This window comes from Schistocerca piceifrons, chromosome 9 (genome assembly GCF_021461385.2).
Source record: "Schistocerca piceifrons isolate TAMUIC-IGC-003096 chromosome 9, iqSchPice1.1, whole genome shotgun sequence".
Classification (NCBI taxonomy): Eukaryota; Metazoa; Arthropoda; class Insecta; order Orthoptera; family Acrididae; genus Schistocerca; species Schistocerca piceifrons.
Genome location: NC_060146.1, coordinates 77,744,353 through 77,770,270, shown reverse-complemented (window position 1 = coordinate 77,770,270; position 25,918 = coordinate 77,744,353). Strand labels below are relative to the sequence as shown.

The following is a 25,918-nucleotide window of genomic DNA, read 5'->3' as shown; positions in this document are numbered from 1 at the left end:
CCACGAAACCCGTTTAGTAAAACTTTAAATTATTGCTAAATCATAGAAAAGCAAACTGACAGTACTATACGGTATGGTCCATTGATAATGACCGGGCCAAACATCTCACGAAATAAGCATCAAACGATCCTCGCGCAATTTGTCTGCTACGCCACGACAGCAGCTAAAACACCTACTTGCGCATGATGATTTGTTGCAGGCCGTGGTTGACGTTTCACATGTGGCTGAACACTTTCTGTTGCCTTAAATAACGTAACTATCCGGCGAACGGGCTGGACACTTGGATGATGTCGTCCAGGATACCTAGCAGCATGCATAGCACACGCCCGTTGGGCATTTTGATCACAATAGCCATACAACACGATATCGACCTTTTCCGCAATTGGTAAACGGTCCATTTTAACACGGGTAATGTATCACGAAGCAAATACCGTCCGCACTGGCGGAATGTTACGTGATACCACATACTTATACGTTTGTGACTGTTACAGCGCCATCTGTCACAAAGCGAAAGAAGTGGTCCAACTAAAACATTCATATTTCCTTACGTACTGCACAAATATGTATTAAAAATTGGGGGTTGCTATTTAAAAAACGCAGTTCATATCCGTTTGACCTATGGCAGCGCCATCTAGCAGGCCAACCATAGCGCCATCTGGTTTCCCCTTCAAGCTAGACAAGTTTCGTTCTTTATAGTTTTTTCGTTTGACGCTTATTTCGTGAAATATTTAGACCGGTCACGATATATGGAGCACCCCGTATATTACGGCTGGGCAAACATTACTCGCGTTCGAGCAGGCTTGAGATTTCCTGATACGGCGCTGCATTCGATACGGTATCGAGCTTGTTGAATCACGTGACATTTGAATCGCGCGGCGCGTGAGCAACGGACGCGCAGGAAAATACGAACTAGCCACAACAATCTAAGTAATAGTTAGCTGAACCCAATATATTTCATTCGTTTACGGGAGGCGTTAACGATTTCCCAAGTAGGTTATAAATGATGAGACTCGATCCCTTTTCACATATGAGAATAACAGATTTTTATCAGTTTGAAAACAAGACGGCATCATTCATATGAAAGAATCAAGACAATTAATCAAGAATTAAATGACGAACAAACGAAATGTATGTATGTATCGTCGTCAAGTGTGTGTAATTTGCTATCGCGAGAATAAATCATAGCCAGGTAGTAGCATCAGACGTTGCTAGATTACGGGACGAGCGAAAGCTCGAGAATTGGACGGAATCATTTTTGCAGTCTTTATTTATTAGGTTCCGTTGTTACGCGCGACCTGCACCATAAAAAATATTTCAGTCCGTGTTTGAGCCATTTTTATTGTTGAAATCCGTGGTGCATTAAAAGCGCAAAGACAGATCGTTGTGATAGTACCAACAAAAGCCACTAGATTGCAGGCCGATTAAAAGATCGAACAGAACCAGAGATTTCCCGAAGTGTGTCGTTAAGTGTTCGAATATAAATAATATATAGTATATATTATATTTACAATATTAATAATATATAAATAATATTATTTATATATATTTGACGATGCTGGTGCTGATTTTGCATTTAATATTTGACGATGCCACTATGGCTGCAGTACACTAGGACTTTGTTTTTTATAAAAGAGATCTGATGATGGTCATTATAGACCGAAACCGGTAATGTGTTAACAAACAGTTTGTGACCATAGACGTAAGTTAAAGGAAACTAATTGTATATACGGGTCACTGTTTTATTCGCGACAATGCCGCAGCTTGTGAAACAGCCACACTATACATACAATGTTCCAAATGTAAACTAAATAGTGTAAACAAAAGTATGTACATACTGCAGGCCACTGATGATGCCTTGCAAAGAATAAAGGCGAAACGCGTATAGCACAAAAATTTTGTCTCGTTCAGTTGTAATTAAACGGTCCAAAAGCGTAATATTATACGCAACTGAGGACGGTAGGACTACAAAAGTTGAAGTTTCAAAGTGATGAAGTCACTTTGCGCCAGACTTCTGGTTTAAGAGTTGGTAAAAACATTGCACACAGCCCCCGTAGTGAAAGGTAGTTCCCCTAGATCAGGGGTCTCCAAACTTTTTAGTCCGCGGGCCACATTGACTCCTCCACGAAGTCATAAGAGCCAAGATCTACTTAGTGGGATTAAAGCACCCTAGCACTCAATGATTACCGTAATGTAAGGCTAAAGAAAAGATGAAATCGCAAAAATCTACGGTTGTGGGAATAGCTAGCACTGAAACGAACTACGATTTTTATTTAATTACATAATTTTGATTGGTGGACGTACCTGACCGAAATTCTTGGCGTATTTTATTCTGGCGAATTTCACCGACAAAAAAAGTATGTCATTGCACATTCTTCACGAAAGCGTCCTGCAAAGTTAACGAAATCTCAAAATCATTGTTAGCAACACTATTACTGCAAGACGTAACAGAGGTAGAGTATGTCAGCGCATTGTTATTTCAAGCGGCGCAACAGTAAGTTTAGTTATGTAGTCTTGTAGCGAGTAGCAGAGCCAATATCGCAGTGTATTGGTCGCGATAGGCCTCGAAACTCAATTGTTGGCAGTATAGGTACCACCTCAAGTATTTGGCGGGCCGGATACCGGGGAAGTCCGGCCAGCTAACGCGGGCCGGTTTCGGCCCGCGGGCCGTAGTTTGGAGACCCTTGCCGTGGACCGCTGTGTTCGCCTTACGGAGTGTTAATAAGAGCAGGAGGCAGAGGATCGGAGCGCGATTTTTGAGGCCGCGGTGCGCCTACGCTACGGCGTAATGATTCGCAGCCGAAAGTAATGAGCCCTGGCGAAACCGGCGCGCCGTGACCTGGTTGTGACGTACGGTGTACACACACGCGCGCGCCGCTGCGTGCCTCGCGCATCCGTACTGCCGAATGCCTGCGCCGTGCCATTGGGCTATTCCGGTGCGCGCAAACAGGATGCTGCCAGCCCGCCTGCCCTACTGAAGTGAGCAGCGGGTGTCTGCGTATGACGCGGCTGGCTCCACATTACACGCGTCACGCCGGCTGCTGCGGAGTTCACCGGCGATGCGCAGTTTTTCGACGGCAAAAGAGCGCCGGAAAAATTCCTCGCAGCGCCCATTTGGCACGCCGGCAGCCTTTTTCCTCGTTTCCCGGTACTGTTTGGTGAGGTGTGGGCCCGGGTGGGTGGCGGCGCCTTTGAAGCTCCACGGCTCCGCGAAGAACAAAGCCGGGGGCGGTGCGGGGGCGGAGCGAGCAGTCCGTCGCTTTCCCTCGTTCTGCTCCCGCTCACACACCGGGCTCCGATACATTCGTGGCCCGCGTTTGCCGCTAGTACGGCGAGACACGGCACCTCGATCCAAATTAGTACACGCGCATACCGGCTGGTGGATGTCAGCCTGATGAAAACAGCGGAATGCGAGCACGAGCTACATCTGCACCGACAGGAAGAAACATCACAACACCAGTGCCGGGCGATTTGAGGCGCCATGTCACGGATTGCGCGGCCCCTCCCGCCGTAGGTTCGACTCCTTCCTCGGGCATGTGTGTGTGTGTGTGTGTGTGTGTGTGTGTGTGTGTGTGTGTGAGGGGGGGGTCTTAGCGTAAATTAGTTTAACTCTTCAACTGCTCTGGACGTGTTTAACGCGCGCGGCTTTGTACCTGTCCCTCTGTGCTCTGAACGTGTTGACGCGCACCACCAGTCAAAAAAAAAAAAATGGTTCAAATGGCTCTGAGCACTTTGGGACTTAACATCTGAGGTCATCAGTCCCCTAGAACTTAGAACTACTTAAACCTAACTAACCTAAGGACATCACACACATCGATGTCCGAGGCTGGGGTCGAACCTGCGACCGTAGCGGTCACGCGGTTCCAGGCTGAAGCACCTAGAACCGCTCGGCCACACCGGCCGGCGCGCCACCAGTCCTTCTACCTGGTGCTCTGAACGTGTTTACGCGTGGACACGTTCAGAGTTCCAGGTAAACACAGGGACAGGTAAAAAGGCGCGCGCGTTAACACGTCCAGAGCAGTTAAACGGTTAAGTAGTGTGTAAGGCTAGGGACCGATGACCTCTGCAGTTTGGAAATTTAAGTTCTATGGGACCAAACTGCTGAGGTCGTCGGCCCTTAGGCTTACAAATTATCTAACTAACTTTCGCTAAGGAGAACACACACAGCCATGGCGAAGGGAGGACTCGAACCTACTTTAACTTTCGCTAAGGACAACACACACACACACACACACACACACACACACACACACACACACACACACGCCCAAGCGAGGACTCGAACCTGCGACGCCGGCCGCTGTGGTCGAGCGGTTCTAGACGCTTCATTCGGGAACCGCGCTGTTGCTACGGTCGCAGGTTCGAATCCTGCCTCGGGTATGGATGTGTGTGATGTCCTTAGGTTAGTTAGGTTTAAGTAGTTCTAAGTCTAGGGGACTGATGACCTGTTCCCCTCCCGAACGGCACGTGGGAAGAATGAAATTCGGAAAGCCTCTAGAACGAAATGCGATAAGCCGCTGTATTACCTCTTCAATTTTTCGAATTTTTTCATCGTGGTCATTTCGCGAGATGTGTGTAATATGTTTCTTTGGAAAGTAATGCCTCGAGATTGCAATAGTACACTTCTCCGTGACGTACAACGCCTCTCTTGTAATGGCTGCCACTGGAGCTTGTTGAGTATCTCTGTAACACCCGACAGACACCGCGACGGAGGACTGTAATTTACAATATGAGTAAATGACAACATCAGTAGTGATGTTCCGTATTGAAAGTGGCACATATGAGAATGAATCAAACGCAAACCGGAATTTTTGTTTTACACACCTTTTTGTAAACGGAGAGCGGCGTGGTCTGCTCATTGTTGCTTTCATTTGTGGTGGTTGTTCTGCTGCACAGACAGGACGTTGTCGTGCCGTCTCAATCAGAATCCTGATGTCAGAACAAGAGGTACCGTCATCTGTTGCGCAACGCATTATGATCAAGTTTCTTACCGTCCGATATTTTGAAAGGACTTGTGCCACAGTTCGGTATCAACGCCCCGAAAAAGACCCATGTGTACGCGTGGCAGAAACAGTTTGTACGAAGACGAGAAACAGTTGAGAATGCAGCTCAGCGACATCGCCCGAGGGCCAGAATGAGTGAGGAGAATAATTGCGTTGTTAGCCAGCTTATTGAAGTCGATCGAGTAAAAACGTTCTTGAAATTGCTAGTATCGTGCGTTTAAAATTAGTTGAGACTTCCGACGTTTGGCTCTCCGGAGGGGCCATGACACCGTCGCCCAGGCAACACCAATGGCGAGACGGCTTTCCTTCCCGTGCCGCCAGCGGATCGGTTGGTAAAGCGCCGCTGTTGCCACGAAATGGATAAACAGTACCACATGGTGCCACAACTCTAGTTGTGAAGTAGCATTTTTTGGCGTTGAAGTTTCTGCAGCTATTGTAAACAAGTGTTTTGTGTTGCTGTTGCATTGATAATAACAGTGCAGTACGTCTGAATACGAGATTCGCACAAATATTGTCATCCAAGAGCACGTTCGCCGGCTGTAAAGATAATGTTCTGGTGCAAACTATTCCTCCGCATTAGGCAATAGTAGTGATCAATACGCCATGCCAATCTGTTGTAGTGGATAAAGCTCCAACAATGCATTGGAGAATTCGGATAGTTTCCTCTGACTACAAAGGAATGTTCAATGAGATAACGTTGAACGTAGCCGTAGCATGTATACGGCCAAGTTACTGGAACTTTTAGCGCTGTACAAGCCAATAATTCTACGATACCAGGTTGGACGATATAGTTTAATCAGGCTTCCTCCATACTATGTTCATTTAAATCCGACAGAGAATGTGTGGACCGAGGTGAAAAGTAATGTGGCAGCGAACAACAAGAAGTTTACACTCACTGAGGTTGAAATGCTGACAGAAGAAGCCATTGCAAACGTCACATCACAGGACTGCTCTCGAATTGCCGGTTATACCAAGATTATAATTGAGGAGACATGGATTCATGAACAGTGACGAGTTCTGAGGACTACGTAACTTCTGTTGGCTTGTTAAAACGTATATGCAGTTGAAATTGCAAAAGAATCCTGGAACTGTGTATTATTAAACTAGCAACAGAGGGTAAGACAGGCAGTAGTTACTGAAAAAGTTCATTCTCAGTATAAAAATAAACGTGTAACCAATTCACTTTATATTGTTGCAAAACCCACAGCTATTCTCGTTTAACCAGCTATGGCTGGACCTTAAAAATTACGTTACTTCATTGGAAAAAAAAATCCCCAGTTGCTTGAATATCGCGCTAGATATGGAAGTTTCGCATATTAATCATGTGGGAAAACACTCTTCTCTCTGTGTGTTATTATTAGCCAAGATGTTTTGACATCTGAGACCGTTTATGATATGTGAAGGGTTTATGAATATTTTACAGTTTACGGACATTACCTCATTCACTATTATTTAAGAGATGTGGTTTCTTAGTGTTTATTAATGTCACACATCTGCACGAGTTCGTGATAGAGCGCTTTACATACATTCCGTTTTCTCGAGTCATTCCTCCACGTTTAAAGAATAATTTAATAAGTTATCTACAGCAACATATGGCTTAACATACATCTAACACAATTTCATCGCAACCCCTATTTTTCACTGCAAACTTCGAGAATTTCTTGTAGCAGTTTCCCTAATATCTAAATGTCACAGTAACTATGACCATTGACGAAATTATAGCCGGTTGATCATTAAGCTGGCGAACGAAGCTATAAGATGAGCGAGAATCAGCATTTATTAGTAAGTAATGTAGGTTGATTCTTACAAAGAAGAAGACAGCAACCAGCCACTATTGATTCTGCTATTTATTTAAGTAAACTGCGCTGTAACTGTTTCGGACTGACAAGTTCATCATCAGACGGCTGTTCACAAGATTTACAAGATGCACTTTACATATTCGTCAGTTTTCGATTTTTATTCTTCCACTATAGCGAAATAGTCTTGGTGTGTTGCTGCCCTACGGTGGACAACAGTGTAAGAAGCGCCCTATGTGAACATAACTACCCTCCAAACGATGAAATACAGAGTAAACAAATATGTGACGTTAAGTGGTTATAGTACTTACACCGAAAATTCCGCGCAATTTTGTTGCGAAGTTGCAGGATTGTATTTTTGAAATATTTTACAATCCTGCAACTTCGCAACAAAATTGCACGTAATTTTCGATGTAAGTACTATAACCACTTAACCTCACATATTTGTTTACTCTGTATTTCATCGTTTGGAGGGTAGTTATGTTCACATAGGGCGCTTATAACACTTTTTTCCACTGTAGGTCACCAACACACCAAAGAATATTTCGCTACAGTGGAAGAATAAAACTCGAAAACTGACGATTATGCAAAGTGCATCTCGTAAATTTTGTGAACTGCCGTCTGATGATGAACTTGTCAGTTCGAAACCGGTCACTGTACTATTTACTCAAATAAATAGCAGTATTAATAGTGGCTGGTTGCTTTCTTCTTCTTTCTAAGAATGAACCTACATTATTTGTACACAGCCACAGTCTTACCATGCCAGTTTTAGACAAAATAGTATTAGTAAGTAGTTTCTTTAAAATCGTCTGAGAGCGCAATCAAGCCAGCCTGTTGTTGTTGTTGTCTTCAGTGCAAAGACACGGATGCAGCTCCCCCTGCTGCTCTGCCCTGTGCAGCCTGCCAAGTAGGACTAGCATTATCATCGCGTGCTGACGCGCTCAGAAGACGCTGGCGACTAAGCTTCCGCAGTGAACTGTCAAAAGTCGCAGCTAATTTTAAACGCACTAAAGGTTGTCATAAGCGTCTGTACTGCTCAGCGGATCATTGCTGGCAACCATTGACTTCAGGAAGTGTCGGCATGGTAGCTGCCTCGTATTCTCACCGCAGGCGTCTGTACTGCTCAGCGGATCATTGCTGGCAACCATTGACTTCAGGAAGTGTCGGCATGGTAGCTGCCTCGTATTCTCACCGCAGGCGTCTGTACTGCTCAGCGGATCATTGCTGGCAACCATTGACTTCAGGAAGTGTCGGCATGGTAGCTGCCTCGTATTCTCACCGCAGAGCACAAACTTGGTTTCGATGTGTGCAACCGGCTACTGACACGCTACCAAACTGAAGAGTAGAGTTTTTGCACGATTTTGTGACCTGCGAGGAAACGTGGGTGCGCCATTACACCGCGGGACCGAAGAAAAGCAGCATGGAATGGGGCGAAAGTGATGAATCAGTACCCCCCCCCCCCAAAAAAAAGGGGGGGGCGAGAGGGGGGAGGATCTTGCGACAGGTATTTGTTTTTGTTTTAAAGGAGTTCTCCTCGTCGATTTTCTGCACGAACGTCGTACTGTGAACGTTGCGTACTGTTGTCAACTTTTGGACCAAACAAAACGCACTTCTCGTCAGTAAAGGTGAAACGTTAAATTTTCAACATGCATTTGCTCCAAACCGTATTGACTCGATGCAGCAGACGCATTATTTTGGCATATTTAACTATATATAGCTTGCAGTATACCGTTTCGAGGTTAACATCGCATTGAAGTTCTGTCACCATCACGTCACCCTAATCATAAAATGTCAGTTAATGACGCTTCAGCAACGTTATCCTGTAAGAGCCACTTTGATAATCGACAGGAAAGGTATCAGAGTGGCGTAGTGTGACATATAACGTCGTGGATTATAGTGCCGTAATAAATACGTTCGTAGTTTCGTTATGTGCTTTTTTTCTTATCGTTTTAACATATTCTGCGATTTTCGTATGAATGTAATCCAAGTACGTTCAGCCACATTCTGTATTATATATATTTCTGCCCGATTAGAAAAAGAAGAATGAAACAAATATTTTGCTGTTTCTTTCCGAATAGATGGCGATTTCCGTGTGTCAAGTTAGGTAGGAACCTAACAGTGCAGCTTAAATTGCTGCGAGTGAAACGAACAGCAATGGCATTCATATATCCTCGCTTGTCACAAATGTTTGGCCGTTTGTTTCGCAATATGTCGCTATATCCGAGTGTGTGGTTAGGCAAGAACATTAAAGAGGGCAACCTAAACGACTGCGAGTGAAAGGAACGGCTGTGACATGTATATTCTTCGTTGTCAGAAAAATATTCAGCTGTTTGAGAAGATGAGGGGAGAGCAGGCTTTGCGCACGCGCAACTGAGGTGCTTCTTACGTTACTTTCGTGTAGAGGAGATGCGTGTTGTGAGAAAAGACGCGTGTTTTCAGTCCGGGCTGTAATTGCGCTTCGTCACAACGCTCGACACCACATAGCAGTCGAAATGCAACAAAAAGTTCAGGAATTGTTCTGCACTACGCTAGAACGTCATGGCCACCGTCCAGGACCACTAAGGGACGCAGATTTGATGACGATGGTGATGTCGGAGTGTTTGTGCGCAACTGGTTGCTGTCACAGCCACGTTCGTTATACGAAAACGGGATCAAGAAACTGCCTTTCCGATGGGAAGGAGACTATATTCGGTAATACGTCCGTGTGCATGAATTTCTCGGCAACAATCGATGTGGAGGTAAGAACCACCGACCTATGAAAGGTTTGGGGGTGGGGGCGAAAAAGAAGCGTAGCTCACAACGCGTGAATTCTCGTACTTTATTAATTCAGTGTTTGAGAAAGCAACAGACTTTACACATAATTTCAAACATTAACGATTTTGTTTTCGCTGGCAACCCGTACAAAGTGATTAAAGGAAAAATTGCAATCGCTTACTACTTTTCCGCTGTTCATGCAGTAAAAGTACCGCACGAGGCATAACGCTATAATTTATTACTTAACTACTAACTGCGTTCGTGACACATTTTGCAGACAGTAAGCATGTGTACCCCTCAATGGCAGTCCAAAATTATATCATTGTACGACACATAGATCAGGAGATACGACGTCATAAACAAATGCGTGAAAACCTGCCACATGTGCATGGCGTTTAAATGTATTGCTTCGTTCTTGTTAATTCTATTGGCAATAAATTTCTCAGACAGTATGCACATACGACGCTGAAATTACCTACAATGTTATATCATTGCACGAGACATAGTCAAGGGCATATGACGTTATAAATAGTGAGTGCGTGAGAAACAGCCGCATCATGCTTGACACGTAAATTTATTACTTCGTTGCTACTAACTCCATTCGCAACACATTTTGCAACTAACTCCATTCGCAACACATTTTGCAGACATCTCCACATATGCCGCTGAATGTATCTTACAAAATTATACAATTATACGACACATAGTGTAGGAGTGTGACGTCATGAACGTTACGTACAAGGCCAGAAGCGGTATGGTACTGATGTGGACGCACAGCTGTAAGTAAAGAAGTGGGCAACTTCGGGTGTCTCGGCTAGTAAACTTATATATAAAAAAAGATATGTTTTATATTTGATTCAGCCTCGTGCTGTTTAACGTGTGTGCGTCTCGACGATGCAGTGCAACATTCAATCGTCACTTATATAGCGTTTCCGCAATAACTTCCCCACAAATAGCCTCCTCTGCCGTTTATAGGAGAGGTGGAGAGAGATTTCCACTTGCAGTAAAGTTGTTCCGGGCAGCCGAGGGACAGTGCAACCTAGGGGAATTGAACTGATGGAAGAAGGAAGGTCCGAGAACGGGAGTTGCCGGACGAAGGAAGGGCTTAGAGGGGATGGGGGTGGACGGGGGTGAGGGCAGAACTGCGGGGGCGGCGCCCCTTTTAAGCGGTTCTAATTGAAATTGGACCCAGGAGGGCAGCGCGATGGAGAGAGCTGGCGAGGCGAGGTGGTCCGGAGGCGTCTGTGTTGTGGCAGGACGCGGGTGGTTCGATCCTCTGTGGGGGCAGCAGCGGCGGTGGCAGAGAGACTGGCTGGCGTGGAGATGAGGGGCTGCAGCCCCTCTGGGAAAGGAGGGAAATCAGGCAAGTACCTCTGTCACGTGGGCCAAACACAGGGAACGTATTCCAATTAAATCAGATGATGCCGAGGGAATTACGAGGTGTTTGAGAAAAGTAAGAGACGGATTTATCATCTGCGAGAATTTTTATTTCACAACAATATTGGCCCCCTTCAAAGTAGTTCCCGTCGGCATCCATCAACCGACGGAGACTGTTCCCAGTCCTAGTAGCAGCACTGAGAGGCTTCAACTATGAGGGTCATTGAATAATTAGAGAGACAGATTGGTCTGGGGAAAAAGCTGTTAGTAGGGCAACTTTGGTACTTTTATGGCTTTAAGTTGGCATCACTGGGATGAGCCCTGATCAGCTGATGTATCAACACTGTTTTCTTTATAAACTCAAGGTGGCAAGTCCGCTATTAGTTGAACAACTTTCTGTTACTCGTTTTTTACTTGCTGAAGGCGAGAAATCAGTGATTATATACTGTAGAATGTCTAGAGTTTATGGTGAAGGTTGTATGAATCGTGCAAGTTTTTACAAGTGGGTGGAGCAGTTCAAATATGGTCGCGACTCAGTGACTGACGAACACCGTTCTTGTCGACTAGGTGCAGTTTCAACTTCCTAACTTGAAAGTCGAATTGATGACATTATTCGTGCCGACCGCCGTGTCACTGCGGAAATGATAGTTGATAAGGTTCAAGTTAGTACTGGTACAGTTCATAACATTACCTAACAGACTGAAGTATCGCAAAACATGTCCAAGATGTTTACAAAGGAGTTGACGCGGCTTCTCAAGGGAACAAGGTTGAGAGTGTGCACAGAGCTAAAGGAACGTTATGAAAGAGAAGGTGAACACTTCAACAAAATTTTAACTTGTGATGAAGCTTGGGTTCACAGTTATGAGCCAGAATCAAAAAGTCAAAGCAAGGAATGGAAGCACACCAACTCACCTGTCAAGAAAAAATTCAAAATCCAAGCATCAGCAGGAAAAGGGATGTTGACTGTTTTGGGATGCTGAAGGCCCAGTTAGTGATTATCTCGACGAGCAGCGTACAATGAACAGCCGATATTGCTCGGATTTGCTTTTAAACAAGGTGAAGCCAGCCATGAGAGAGAGACGTCGTGGATCTCAGAGGAGAGGTGTGATTCTCCAGCAAGACAACGTATGTCCTCATATTGCTCAATTAACCCTTGAAACCATCGACAAAATGGGTTGGTAAGTACTGCCTCATCCCCAGTACAGTCCTGATTTAGCACTTAGTGATTTCCATTTGTTTGGCGCACTGAAGGAGGCATTACAGGGGAAGAGGTCCAGGAGAACGAGGATGTAGAAACGTTTGTGGGAAATTGGTTCAAACATCGTGGTAAAGAGTTCTTTGCAGCCGGAATAAACAAGCTCGTAGCCCGTGGAACTAATGCTTAAGGAGAACGAGGATGTAAAAACGTTTGTGGGAAATTGGTTCAAACATCGAGGTAAAGAGTTCTTTGCAGCCGGAATAAACAAGCTCGTAGCCCGTGGAACTAATGCATAAGTGTTCAAGGGGATAATGTTGAAAAGAAGAAACAGCATTTTTTTTGTAAAAATAAACGCTTTTTTCTCCAGACCAGTTTGTCTAATTATTGAATGACCCTCGTAGTAGTACTTCAACATGTCGGTCACATTCCTTTGAATGATATCCAGAGTGCCAAACTGACGTCTTATTAAGGCATTTTTAAATTTTGAGAAAAGAAAACAGTAAAAAATTCTGTGATGGCAGTGTCAGTGTGTCGTGGAGCGTTGTCATGACGACGCAGCATCCACTTGTCTGCGGTGTCCGGTGTCACTCGGTTGACCTTCTTTTTGAGATCTTCAACTTTTGTAGTCCTGTCTTCCTCAGTTGCGTGTAATATTACGGTATATTGATAATTTTTACTTATGGACCGTCTGACAGCAACTGAATAAAACACAATTTTAGTGCCATACGCGTTTCGCCTTTATTTTCTGCAAGGCATCATCAGTGGCAGGTTGCGTGGACAATTTCTTACATATTACGCTCCTGTTGCATTTTTGGTGTTGTTCTTCTTCTTATGAACGCCAATTTGCGTTTTTTTCCGCATTCCACAGCACTATGCACTGAACGCTTGTTTTAATGCTGTCTACAACAGCACTGACGTGCGTGTACCTGGCACGGTTCCACTCCACTAGGCCTTATTCCTTGAACTGCCTGTGTAACAGTTCATATTAGTTTACGGTATATTATGTGCGTCTAGCAGTGTGTTTATATACCTGATCAGCTTCACTCCGCGACGGAACCATGAGATTGGAATCGGAAAACGTGCTGTAATTGTAGCTCCGCGTCAGGTAGGCTATTCGTGTATTAGCGCAGTAGCGAGAAAAATTGGCCTAGCCCAATCTGCAGTTGCGAATACTGCGCAGCGGTTGAAGCCAACGCAACTGTTTCGCGATCTGGAAGACGCCGAGTTACATCACACAGGGAAGATCAGTGCGTATGTGTCGAGAGTAAACGTTCTGTAGTTCGCGAGGAAGTAAATTATTATGCGAGCAGATTCAATCTGTGTCTCAAGAGAGTCCAACGGCGGCTTCGTGGAAAAGATTCAAATGAGTGCTTAGCGGCCAAAACACCTTTATTACGCCAAAAAATAAGTCGAAAATATTGCAGTGGACAACGCAGCATAAAAACTGGAGCGTGTAGCAACGGTCCTAGGTGTTATCATGATTACTGTTGTTCCCACAAAATTGGGGATTGTACAGTATGCTTCATTTTACCGCAAGGTGAAAAACAGAAGCAGATGAAAAGGTATCAAAATCCAAGTACAGTATGGTGCAATAGTGTCATACAGCGAATAGAGCCAGTATATTCCTCTAGGAACACACTGCGATAGAAAGGTCGCTAATTTAGCTGGTAACGCAGATGTGCATTCGAAGATTCGGTAGTTGCAATATTTGTGGCTACTTGCCGTGTATCGTAAGACTTGGCTCAGTGGTACACTCAGATTTGTTTGCGGCGTTAGTGATGTTTTTCGATGATGATTTGTTGCCCGTATCAGACATGAGACGGTGATTTTTTTCCGACTGTTTTCGGAAGGGGAGGCGTTGGGAGTCGGGACGACTGGAGACGCGGTTGTTCTCCCGCTCTGGCGCCATCATTAATTGTGGAGAAGTTTTTCTTGACTGCGTATGCGGGACGGGCCGAGAAGTACGCAGCAGTGTGTGCGTAATGGCGCGTGACTATGCGCCCCGGGGCACGATGGATGGCGGCCCGACTGGCTCTTAGCGGGGGTGCGACGCGGCTTTCTGGGGAAACATAACGCAGTGCGGTCCGCGCCGGCCGTGCGTAAATCACCTGCCGTCCTCCGCTGCCTCTCTGTATATCCTCGCGACTTTTCTTTTTCGCCCTTCAGTATGTGGGGTCACATCGATAGCAGGGCGGTGTCGACAAAATACCCGGCCGAACGCCGCCCTCGTGCGGGGCGAGGGAGCCTTGGTGGCCGTCAAAGCGGTCGAGTTTTGTGACGTGACAGTGTGGTGGTATTTCACGCTCCACAGCATGAAAAGCGGAAGAGCTGAATAAGACGGTAAAATTTTTGCTTCGTGAAGAGGAGCGTGACCAGTGAGATGGCAGATAGTGTTCTACGTCACAAGCAGACTTTGGCGACGCCATACTGGATTTCGTCGTCTTCAGTTGAGCCCATAATTTGCCCACCAAATAGCTTACGTCCTATGGATATATGCTGTGTCAAAGCAACAGCACATTGAGGACCTCTCGAAGACGCGTCGTTATTAGTATGATTTGTTGAAATTAGGTGTCTTCAAACTTCATATTCGGGTTAAGGAATGTAAATACATAAAACTACAACCAGTCTTTTTTCTCAAAAGTCATTTATAATTCCATGAACGGGTTCTTCAGATGGATTTCTGAATGTTAGAGACCGGCCGAAGTGGCCGAGCGGTTCTAGGCGCTACAGTCTGGAGCCGCGCGACCGCTGAGGTCGCAGGTTCGAATCCTGCCTCGGGCTTGGATGTGTGTGATGTCCTTAGGTTAGTTAGGTTTAAGTAGTTCTAAGTTCTAGGGGACTGATGACCTCAGACGTTAAGTCCCATAGTGCTCAGAGCCATTTTTTTGAATGTTACATTATTATTTTTAGCATAAAGCTAGGTGCTGGCTGGAATAATAAATAACTATTCAAAAAAGTGACTGTTTGATGAAGTTTTATGAATTGACATTCAATTAAGAGCCCCCTGGTTCTAAAATATGCGTAACGAATAAGCTTAATTTGCGGTTAAAGAGTTTTCCCGTTTGTTTTCGTATTATAATTTGTGTATTATGAAAGTATGGCATATCAAGGCTTTGAAGTTTTACAAAAAATGTTTTGATCTCGATTCGATTGATTATAATTAAATGTCAGTTAATAATTTATCGGCAAGCCGTCAGGGAGATGTAATACAAAGGAGATAATAGTTTGTAATACAAGGCCAACGTACTGTATAGGTTAGATATGCAAGTCACGTCATGCTACCTCCGCGTTTTCTTAAACGTACTGGAACTTTCTTGTCAATTAATAGAAGAATGTTCTCTAATATTCGGTGTTATGTAAATACAAGAGCGCTCTCACTTTCAAGAGAGAGTTTGATCGATATGTGAACAGGAAAGGGGGCACAGATCTACGAATGCCAAGATTGCTTTCTACGTAACTGCCCGAGATTATCGCAATTCGCTATTTATTTATTCACCCTAAAAACGATTCACATTTTAGGATTCACAATTCCTTTGTAAATACTAATTGTCATTGTTTGCACAATCTCTCTCTCTCTCTCTCTCTCTCTCTCACACACACACACACACACACACACACACACACACACACACACACATTAAGTACAGAAAATGTAACAGTAATGCAATTTTGTCATATGATGACATGGTTGGAGACAGTGCCTATTATTTGAAGACAAATGTTGATGGTATTGAGACAGCAGAAAAAGGAGCCACTATGAATATATTAGAAGAAATACACACACACAAAAACAGCACCCCAGACTGTAGCCTTAAAGACCAAACGGAGTTAGCTAACACCTCTTTCCTGAAAAATTTCCAAAAATTATTTTGCACCCTCAAAGCAAATAATATTCCTACGCCTATCTGCAGATCAAGTAGCAAATTTATATATTACTACAATTCTCATGGTGCTAAATGTAAATAAATAATGTGATGTCTTACCTTAATAACATTGAACAACTGTATAATTAATGTAACAGTATTCGCTCTAAAGCTCACAAAATGAATGTATTTCTGTACTAGTGTAAAAGGCGTTTCAGTTGCATAAGTTGAATATATGATCTTTTTCCAAACATGGGACATCTTCATAATGTTACGATACATCATAGCATCTTTGACACTCATATGTTTATAAGCACTTTGTATGTATCAAAACATGTGGTGCGCATTAGAAATCTCGCCTTTGACAAATCTGTTCAGTGAGAAAAATTTACATGTGTAACGATAAGAATGCAGCGGGAATGTATTCACAGCTGTTCGACGAATGTAATGAAAACAAACACTCCAAACCGACATTTCTCGTAAGTCACATCCTATGAAAATCTGTAACGTAACCATCTGTGCGGCGTGCTTATAATTATGTATTATTTGTATTTTAGGATAATTAATCTGTAAAAAACGCACCACATGTAATGAAAGCAGGAAAACCGCCTGAAGATGAATCATAACGATTCGAAACCGGTAACGGTACCATTTGAATAACGGAACTGAAAATAAATTTGTGGATGGTTGCTGTCTCAAAACCATCAACATTTGTAACAGTAATGTTGCAGTAAACAGATGATCCCCTCCCCCCTACGAGAGAGGTTGCGCAACGTAGAACGTTCTGCACTCTCTTGTTTCAAGTGTTGTATTTCACATGTTCTAAAAAATTCTGGTTCTACAAGCATTGACCTAGTAAGAATGACCATAGACTTTTTACTAGAAAGTGAGAATGATGAAATGACTTGTACCATATATGGCATTTTGTATTGCACAATTTGCAGTGGAACCTTGTAATGGACTGATTCCACTAGAGAGCGCGACAGGTGGCCCCAAAGCCCCTGTGCCATACTAACACACCAAAATCCACCTGATGTGAAGGTTTAAACCTTTGAAACGCATTGTGGATATACATTAACTGTGGCCGGTTACGGTAAACTATATGTTTCATTCGGTAGCAATAACGCTCACTAACCTAAAATGTTCGCATTTAAACTATGTTGTTGTTAAGAATCAACAGTAGTTGACGTGTGTTTTATTTGTGGTAATCATCAGAACCTCTGCTTTGGTAGTTGCGTTGTTGAAAATGTGTTGGCATTGCTAAGGCTAAAGCTGGCGGATCGTGCCGATGTACGAGGTACACTGAGACATGTTCCGTTTTGTAGCTCTCGGAGTGTAAATCCAGAAGATTGGCTCGTAGAGGCGTGTGTGTCGTGTGAGGGCGTGCGGGAGTGGGCAGCGTGTGGAGTGGCAGGCAGTAGCAGCCTGTCGTCATGCAGTGCCCTGTCTGTAGGCACCCAAGTCCGGAATTCCGGAGTCACCGCTCCCCAGGAATGCGGCAGCGGGGGGGGGGGGGGGGGGGGCTGGAGCTTCTGCCTCCACTCTGGCAAGTGGTTTGAGTCCTGGGCGCCTCCTGCTGAGGTGCAGCGCAGTCAACCAGCCGCTTTCAGAACACGTACGAGGGCTGTTCAAAAAGTATCCGGCTTCCATTCACAATATGAATCTTTATTCAGATACAATTGTACGACACTAGTTGGCGTGGCCGTCGAGTTCGGGCTTGTTGTGCGCACTTGCGTCACGCATTCTCTGTCAGCCGATGAGCATTCAGTAGTGTTGTGAGCGCTCTGCTCTGCAGCTCACACGCGAACGTGATGGTAGCGAGTTGTTCAGTGAATTTTTATCCTGTTTGTTGCGAGTTGTCGTGCTGATTGGTTGTGGTAAGTGATACATTCAAGCAAGCGCGATATACGCTTGGAATCGTCAAAAGTGCAATCCCCGTCTGTGCCTCGACATGCGCGAACCGCTGTAGTTCGTGGATCGGACTATAGTCACCTTCAAGGAAATCGCCTTCAGCTTCTGCGCAGCTCTCCCAAGGCTGCTGCCGCTGCTGGAAAACCTTTTTCTGGTATGGCGCACATCCACTGCGTCGAATTCTCCGTAATGTCTTCCCTGTTCTGAAATCTGGCCCCTTTCAGTCTCTCAGTTTAGGGAAAAGCCAGAAGTCACTCGGTTCTAGGTCAGGTGAATGGGGAGGCTGGCAAACCACAGCCTTGTTGTGTTTGGTCATCAGTTGAGAACGGTGAGCGGGTGCGTGAACCTGGTGCGTCACTGAAGTCAAAAATGATGGTCAGCATGACTTTTGCATTTCTGCGGACCTGCAACGAGTTTTTGGCTCTTGAATGATGGATGGGTTTCTTTGCGATAACTGTAACGTCTTTGCTGCGTCGCGCCCATAAACCTAGGACTCATCACCAGTGTTGTGTCGTTTATCCTGCAACACCAGGGTCCATACGTGATCAGTCCTCATCTGCGTATGTTGAGGGCCTACCGGAACTAGCTTCAATGTTCACTTATGTGCGGCCATGCTTGGAGCGATTATACTACTCCATTCTCCGTATGTATTCTATACATTTGTCGCGCATTGGCATCATTTCAACGTGAGAATAACCACGTTCAAAACAAAATGTAATTTAATAACGTTGTTGACTTCTTCTCGTTCTATCTTTTGCCCACAGTCCCCAATTAGAAGCCAACCACTCGCACTCGTTCACTTGTCAACAGCTATCCAGCTACCAGTTCTTTGCGCAATCGTGAAAAAAAAAATCAGGCATGCGCAGTACCTACAAAAACAAAGTGCGCGCGCTTGCCGAGAACATTGTTGGATTCAACAATAGAAAACTAGGTCGGATATTCTTTGAACAGACCTCGTAAAAGTGAAAAAGTCAGTTATCCTAACACTAACTTCAGTGAAGCAAGGAGTTTGACTTCCATTTAGCTCTCTCCTGCTGTGGCTGTGTGAACACGCCTGGAATTGATTCCGCAGTTAAATGACTTGCTGTTCAGATACGCAAGGGACAGCCGTGAACCTTGAGATGCTTAATCTACGCGTTTGCAGATAATGAACTGTGTATATCTACCGCAGCTACGACAAATATGTGTCCGTTGACGGCACTCAACATTCTGTACACAGAGTTGTAAAACTAGGCTAACGTAGTTTCCCTAGTAGCGTAGGTCAGTTGAGATCATAACCTCGTTATCTGTACGTCAGGTGTGTTGCTGCCGTTGCCTCATTTCGATCAGTGTCTTACTAGGTTCCTCTAGGAACGGGAAGCGGTGCACCGGATATAAAGGGCCAGCTAACGTACGGAATATTTTTCTTCTGCAAAGTTATCCTTCCGTCCGCTACTTAACCCTTACCTGGTATGAATGTTTATGGAGGGGGTCTCAGACCGCCTTTTTAATAAAACCACTGTTTTGGTGAATGTATATTATCAAGACATCCAGTTGTTCGTTACACCTCTTGGAATTAGACTTTATGGAGATTCGTATTTTGTAAAAATGCACAATTTAAAACACTTTGAAAACTAAAACACAGCAAAATTTGCAGTTTTGTTTTATTGCATGTACTACTAAAACTGGAGCACAGTTACCTCTCTACTCACTCACAGATTATCATCAGGACAGACTCACAAAATAACTGTATGAAAAACACATTTCATTTACGACAAATTGTATCTGGAATCAATTTTTGAGTTTTTTATTCCCCGTTTCAACCTTACAGCGATCATTGCTCCCCATAATTCTATCAAGGGAGAAATTTCGCCAAACTTTTATTTTAAAAATCAAGAAAAAAAGCCCTGAATGTAATTTTAATTGCTTACAATGTGCATGCATTTCACGCAGACTGTTCTATAATTCTCCCACCAAATCGGAACACCAAACTGTTGACAAGGATGTATACTCCCAGAACGAGGGGCGGGGGGGAGGGGGGGGGAGGTGTTTTGCACAATGTGTGTTAGCATTATATACAATCACGAGTTGCTAATAATATAAATGCAAGAGAAGCATAGGGTCAAATTCTGTGTAAATTTCTGCACATCGTCTACATTCCTACTTACTGTTAGTGTTCCTGTACTTGGGTTGAACCGTTCTTACGGGAAAGCGGACATTTTCTACTACGAGCGCTGCTCGCTTTTCAGTTTCCAGACGAACAGTATTTCCGACAGCATTTTCTGTCCAGTTCTTCTGTGCTAGTGGACAGAATAACTTCATTGAGCTCGTATTTACATATTGGAGTTATTTTCTGTTTACAAAATCAGCGCACATGTGGAATTGTTAAATGAGCTTTTATGTAAAACGCGTTCCTGTAAACAGTGTCTGAGAAAGTTTGTAAATGTGATATGATGTCGGTGGTCTTTGTAGTGTTGATGGAAAAGAGATTGGACTGACAGATAATGGCACTTCACTGATATATCTCGTTGACAGCGCATTGTAAAGTCGTGTAATTGTGTTGTAGTCACTTGGTGGTGAATTAATGGATGACCGGAAATTTACTGCACTTCTCTCACCATTCACTGTGCTGCTCGTATACTGGCTAAATCTTTTCCAGTCAGGAATTATCGGCGGGTCGCACCGATAAGGAGCACCAGCGGTAGGATCGGCGTTTTGAAAACATCCTTACGGTTATGTAGGTTAACATTGCAGGTGTCACACCCTGTAGCCGTTCACCCTGGTTGGCCCTCGTTTGCGAGTAAGTGACGAAAAAAATTTTGGAATGCACAATAGCGTTAAAAAAGTCGTATTACGTATTTCGTAGTGTAATGGATAGGACAACAACTATACACGCAAGAGGCTGTGGGTTCGATTCTCGTCAGGTGCAATAAATTTCTAAATTTTCCAGTCTTTATCGAAATGACTTCAATCATTATTTTTATTCGGTTAAATTGTTTAAATGTAATAGTTTATTTCTATTCCTTTGTTACATTATTATGCGTAAACTTTTTCATTTGCTTCATTTTTTCTTTGTATCATTCTTTTTCCAATCGGAATTTTTGTGAATAGATTGTAACTGTGTTTATCTATTATAATATTCAATTATTTGAAAATTTCTATCTATCAGTTAAAAAGCTAACGACGAAATAGTCTACTTATATTGACTGTGCAATGATGTGAGAAATATGTTTTTCATTACCAAATCTGTAATTTTTTTGCGTGATAATCGTCATACAGTCACTTAAAACACAGCGTAAGTGCTTATTTCACAATGGACAAAATAACGTAGATGAAGATTTAAATCAAAGAAGGGTTGGGCTTATAAGTAAAACGAAAATCAAGCAAAATGGGACATATAATGAACGCAATAACGTGGGCGAAAAAACTAGGTGATAGAAAATAAATTCAATCGAAATTCATAAAATTAATTTAGAAGTACATGAACAAAGATTTCAAATGGAAAAACAATGAAAGGAAGAAAAATGAGAGCAAATGAAGAAGTTGATATTATGCTTATGTGACAAAGGAGTAGAAACAACAAATTAAAGCAATTAATTGGATAAAAATAATGATCAAACTTATTTCGATAAAGATTTAAAGATAAAATTTCCTGCACCCGTCGAGATTCGTACTTACAACCTCCTGTGTAATATGACGATTTTAACATTATTACGCATCACGCAAAATTCAGAATTTTTTTGTGCACCAGTTACTCTCGAACGAATGCCCAATGGGCTGAATGGCTGCAGGGTGTGATAAGTACGCAATCGTATGGATTGTTCAACAAGTCGATCCCACGCTGGGGACCTCTCCTTGTGAGTGGAACGACGCACCACAGATCCACAGTATATCCTCTAAGGTGGGTGTCAGTATGTCTGATGGGATAGGGCTGATCATGTTTAAATCTAGAACCGTAATTGCTATAACGCATTGCTTGACGTATGGTGGAACATCTGAAGTTCCATAACACCAATGTGATTTTCTTCTGTTAAAGAGGCAACCAACTTAAGCCTCTTAAGATGTTGCGTGAGCTGAGGCTGGGGTGTTGCATTTGATAACCTGAAGCTGCGAAAAATATGTAAGCCATTGATACTGTTGAGCTTTTACATAAACAGCTCGCATAACAACTGCAAATTAATCCTGTGTTCATAAACTTAAAATAACTGTACTTTATAAACACGGCCTGAGCGAAGTTGTTTTGTCTTCCCGTATGAGAGAACAGGACTGCAAACGCTGATGAGATGTGGTTTGCCTGTCAACTGAAAAGTGAGCTGCACTCGTGGTGAGGAAAGGTGCCTGTCCGGGAAGAACGCCACAGTTGCCTTACAGGATGACTAAGAATCTATTGCCCTCTGGCATTGCAGAAGAGTTTAATAATTCGTATCTGTATTTCACGTACTGCTTACTCACTTTGTGGGACGAATGTGTACTGTGTGCCAGCGATTCATACGACGAGATGCAGAAGTTTCGGTACAACTTTGTGTAACACCCTGACGAAAAAATATTTGTGTCTCCCAGCACGGGAATCACGAAATGTGCGGTCGTAAGGGTTGTGGGTTCTGTGACTTGTGGGAGTTTGCTCTTGTCCCCGAAGTGGTTAAGACGATGGTAAGCGGGAAATACGGGTTCGAATCCTGGTCCGGGACAAATTATCGTGTGTCACAAACAGCGGACACCAGTCCAGATTCGCAAAACATGAATGCATTTCGTAATATTCTAATAACGTATACACTCTGGACTTTTAACTGCAAACCACGTCAAGATCGACAACGCCTCTTTTGCAGCGTTTACCTCTAGAGTTGGCTTGGCATCTACGTGACGCATACTAAATCAACCCGTGACGAAACGCGCTTTTTTTTATCTTCACTACGTATTTCCTCAACACTTGTCTAGTATCGATCCCAGATCGACAAGCAATACTGAAATGTTGGTCAAACGAGGGCTTTGAAGACTGGCTTCTGCCTTCTCTGCGATTAGTTTTATGTGGTTGTTTCGCTTTAAATCGCTGTACAACACATGTTTAATGGATGTCTCTCTTTTCACTGCCTGTTTTGCAATCGTGGAATCATGTAATAGTGGCTCTCTTCAACCACTTAGCCGCAGTCATGTTAGTACTAACCTAAAAGAAACTAAATGCATTTTCTTTTTTTGCAGGTAAGCCGCAGTTCCCCTACTACTTCGATCCGCAGCTAGTAAGTAAAACTAGTCAACTATTCTGTAACTTTTAAATAACTCTGAAGAAACCTTTCATGCCGGCCGGGATGGCCGAGCGTTCTAGGCGCTACAGTCTGGAACCGCGCGACCACTACGTCGCAGGTTCGAGTCCTGCCTCGGACATGGATGTGTGTGATGTCCTTAGGTTAGTTAGGTTTAAGTAGTTCTAAGTTCTAGGGGACTGATGACCTCAGAAAAGTCCCATAGTGCTCAGAGCCATTTGAAACCAATCATATCGCACGAAGTGACGCCGTGGTCAGCCTGAAGCTATTTCCGTAGTTGGTTAAGGATACCCGATTGGCGCTGAGCAACTTGTGGAACTGCTTCGTGTGACTGAAGAAGCGAAGTGTAAAGACAAAAATTGTACTCTACTGGTAAGAAACAACGTCGCGTACGGCGTGACTGCTTCTTTAGACCAGCACCACCCTGATGCAGAAATTGTCTTAGATCAAGGGCACTACAGGTGCTTTAGAAGATACTGGCATTTCTACTGTTGAATGACATATGGAAAAGTACAAAATTGCTGAACTAGTTGTGAAAGGCGCATTGTGTTCTGTTTGATACAAACGCTTCACTCCAGTCACACGTGTGGTCTGGTGTTCATTACGCTCGTATTTTCTGGTCTGATGTTCATTACGCTCGTATTTTGTTAATAAGGCGAGATTATGGAATTCTATCAAATGCCTCCCGTAACTCAGCGAAGAGAGCATCGACGTGGCCGCTACTTTCTGGATCTCGTGGACGAACGGAGCCGACTGGGTGTCACGCGACTGTTTGCGGAATCCTTGTTCACTCCTACAGAGAATATTTAACGTTATCATCATCGTCATTTCAAGCCTTAGATCTTTTTCTTTTACGGTACTTATCGCTTCCTGGGTCTTCCTTGACTTCTTCCAACTGGCTGAAGTAATCTTATCTTGAGTGGTAATCTTTCTCGACTCATTCTTCCGAGATGTTCTTTCCAATTTATTTCATTGTCTTGTGTTTTATTGAAGATGATTAATATATTCAGTTCTTCCATAATTTCTGAATTTCGTAATCTATCGACTCTTGTGCCTCCCTTTACTGCTCTTAGGAATCTCAGCTCTGTTGCCTGTATTCTAATTTATTGAGTTTTATTTGTAACCGATGATTTACTTCCGTAACAACTGCCGTTGTCTTATAAAATTTCAGTCATGTTTCTTTCCTCGTTTTATTTTTTAACGTCTGTTTATTGTTACACTTTATTGTTCCACACATATTCCCAACCTCTCCTAATTTGTTCTCTATGCCTTCGTGCTACTTAGATGTGACGTCACAACGAAAATAATTAAAGCGTTTAACCTGTTTTATTGAGCTATAGTTGATCACAGTTTTTGTCGGTACAGGACATTGCGCTTTGAAAGCCATCGATTTTGTCTTCCTTTCTGAAATCGTGAAATGGTACTCTTCACAAACTTTAGCCGTAAATGTCTTCCGTCTTGTTGATCCTTATTATCCGCCAGCAGTGTGGCGTCGTCTGCTTATAAAAGGCAATCCAAGCGGGAAACACTGTTAATCTTAATTCCCCCGTTAGAAATCTCTTTCCATTTCCGAACTGCGTGATCCATATAAGTGTTTGAAAAGTATGGGTGAAGTGCTGCACTCTTGGCTTACTCCTGTTTTTGTGACTATAGGCTGTGTTAGAGGGCCATTTGTATCGAAAATTACGGGTTGAGGTTGGGTTATTTTGGGGAGGATACCAGACAGCGAACTCTTCGGTCGCATCGGATTAGGGAAGGATGGGAAGGGAAGTCCTTTCAAAGGTACCATCTCGGCATTTACCTGAAGCGATATAGGGAAATCACGGAAAACCTAAATCAGGATGGCCGGACGCGGGATTGAACCGTCGTCCTACCGAATGCGAGTCCAGTGTGCTAACCACTACGCTACCTCGCTCTGTCGGAAATTACGGTCGTATGTTTGTACAGACTTGTTAAAACGTTTATTAGGTGTTGCGAATATCCTCTTCTCCTCATAATTCCCCACAGATTTTTTTCTTTCAACATTATCGAATGCCTTAATAAAGTCAAGGAACCCGAAATGCGTTTCCCTAATATGCTCTCAGTTTTTCGATTATTTGTTTAATTGTAAATACTGCATCTGTTGTCGACCTGCCCATCCGAAATCCCATTTGTTCTTCGCCTAAGAAAGTTTCAAATGGCTCTGAGCACTGTGGGACTTAACTGCTGAGGTCATCAGTCCCGTAGAACTTAGAACTACTTAAACCTAACTAACCTAAGAACATCACACACAACCATGGCTGAGGCAGGATTCGAACCTGCGACCGCAGCGATCGCGCGGTTCTAGATTGTAGCGCCTAGAACCGCTCGGCCACTCCTGCCGGCCGATACCTCTACAGTTCTCGCAGCTATTGCGGCCTCATTTTTAAAATGGTGGTATCACCTCAGCTTGTAACCTTTCTTCTGGAATAGGTCTCTTTCTTAGCACGTATTAAACAAATGTAGTAATCCCTTTTGTAGTAGAACGGCTCCATATTTTAGCTGTTCAACGTTTATCCATCCATACCAGTAGCTGTTCTGTTTTTTGTGGACTTGAGGGCTTGTCTCAATTGATCATAAATGGTCTACATTTCCTATTTCAGTTTCATCCTCTGTATTCTCCGTGGAGCATGTACCAGAAGTAGAAGAGCATAAGACGAGTCCCAAAAGTCTGCAACATACCGACGTCAGCGATATAGGCGACTCATTTTGTGCGTCTGCCGTAAGAGTTTTGCTGAAAATACGAGTGATGTGCGCGTTTTCC

The 25,918-nt window shown here is 43.6% G+C and overlaps 1 protein-coding gene across 5 annotated transcripts in view; it reads left to right on the top strand.

Moving 5' to 3' along the window:
- Nucleotides 1-25,918, top strand: part of LOC124717390 (fasciclin-2) — a 921,178-nt gene that overhangs the window by 129,842 nt on the left and 765,418 nt on the right. Inside the window, exon 2 of one of the 5 annotated variants that reach the window (XM_047244241.1) lies at nt 23,075-23,112. The exons of the other annotated variants lie outside the window; for them this stretch is intronic. The gene's annotated coding sequence lies outside the window, so the exon portion shown is untranslated. The remainder of the gene's footprint in view (nt 1-23,074; nt 23,113-25,918) is intronic. 5 annotated transcript variants of the gene reach the window in all.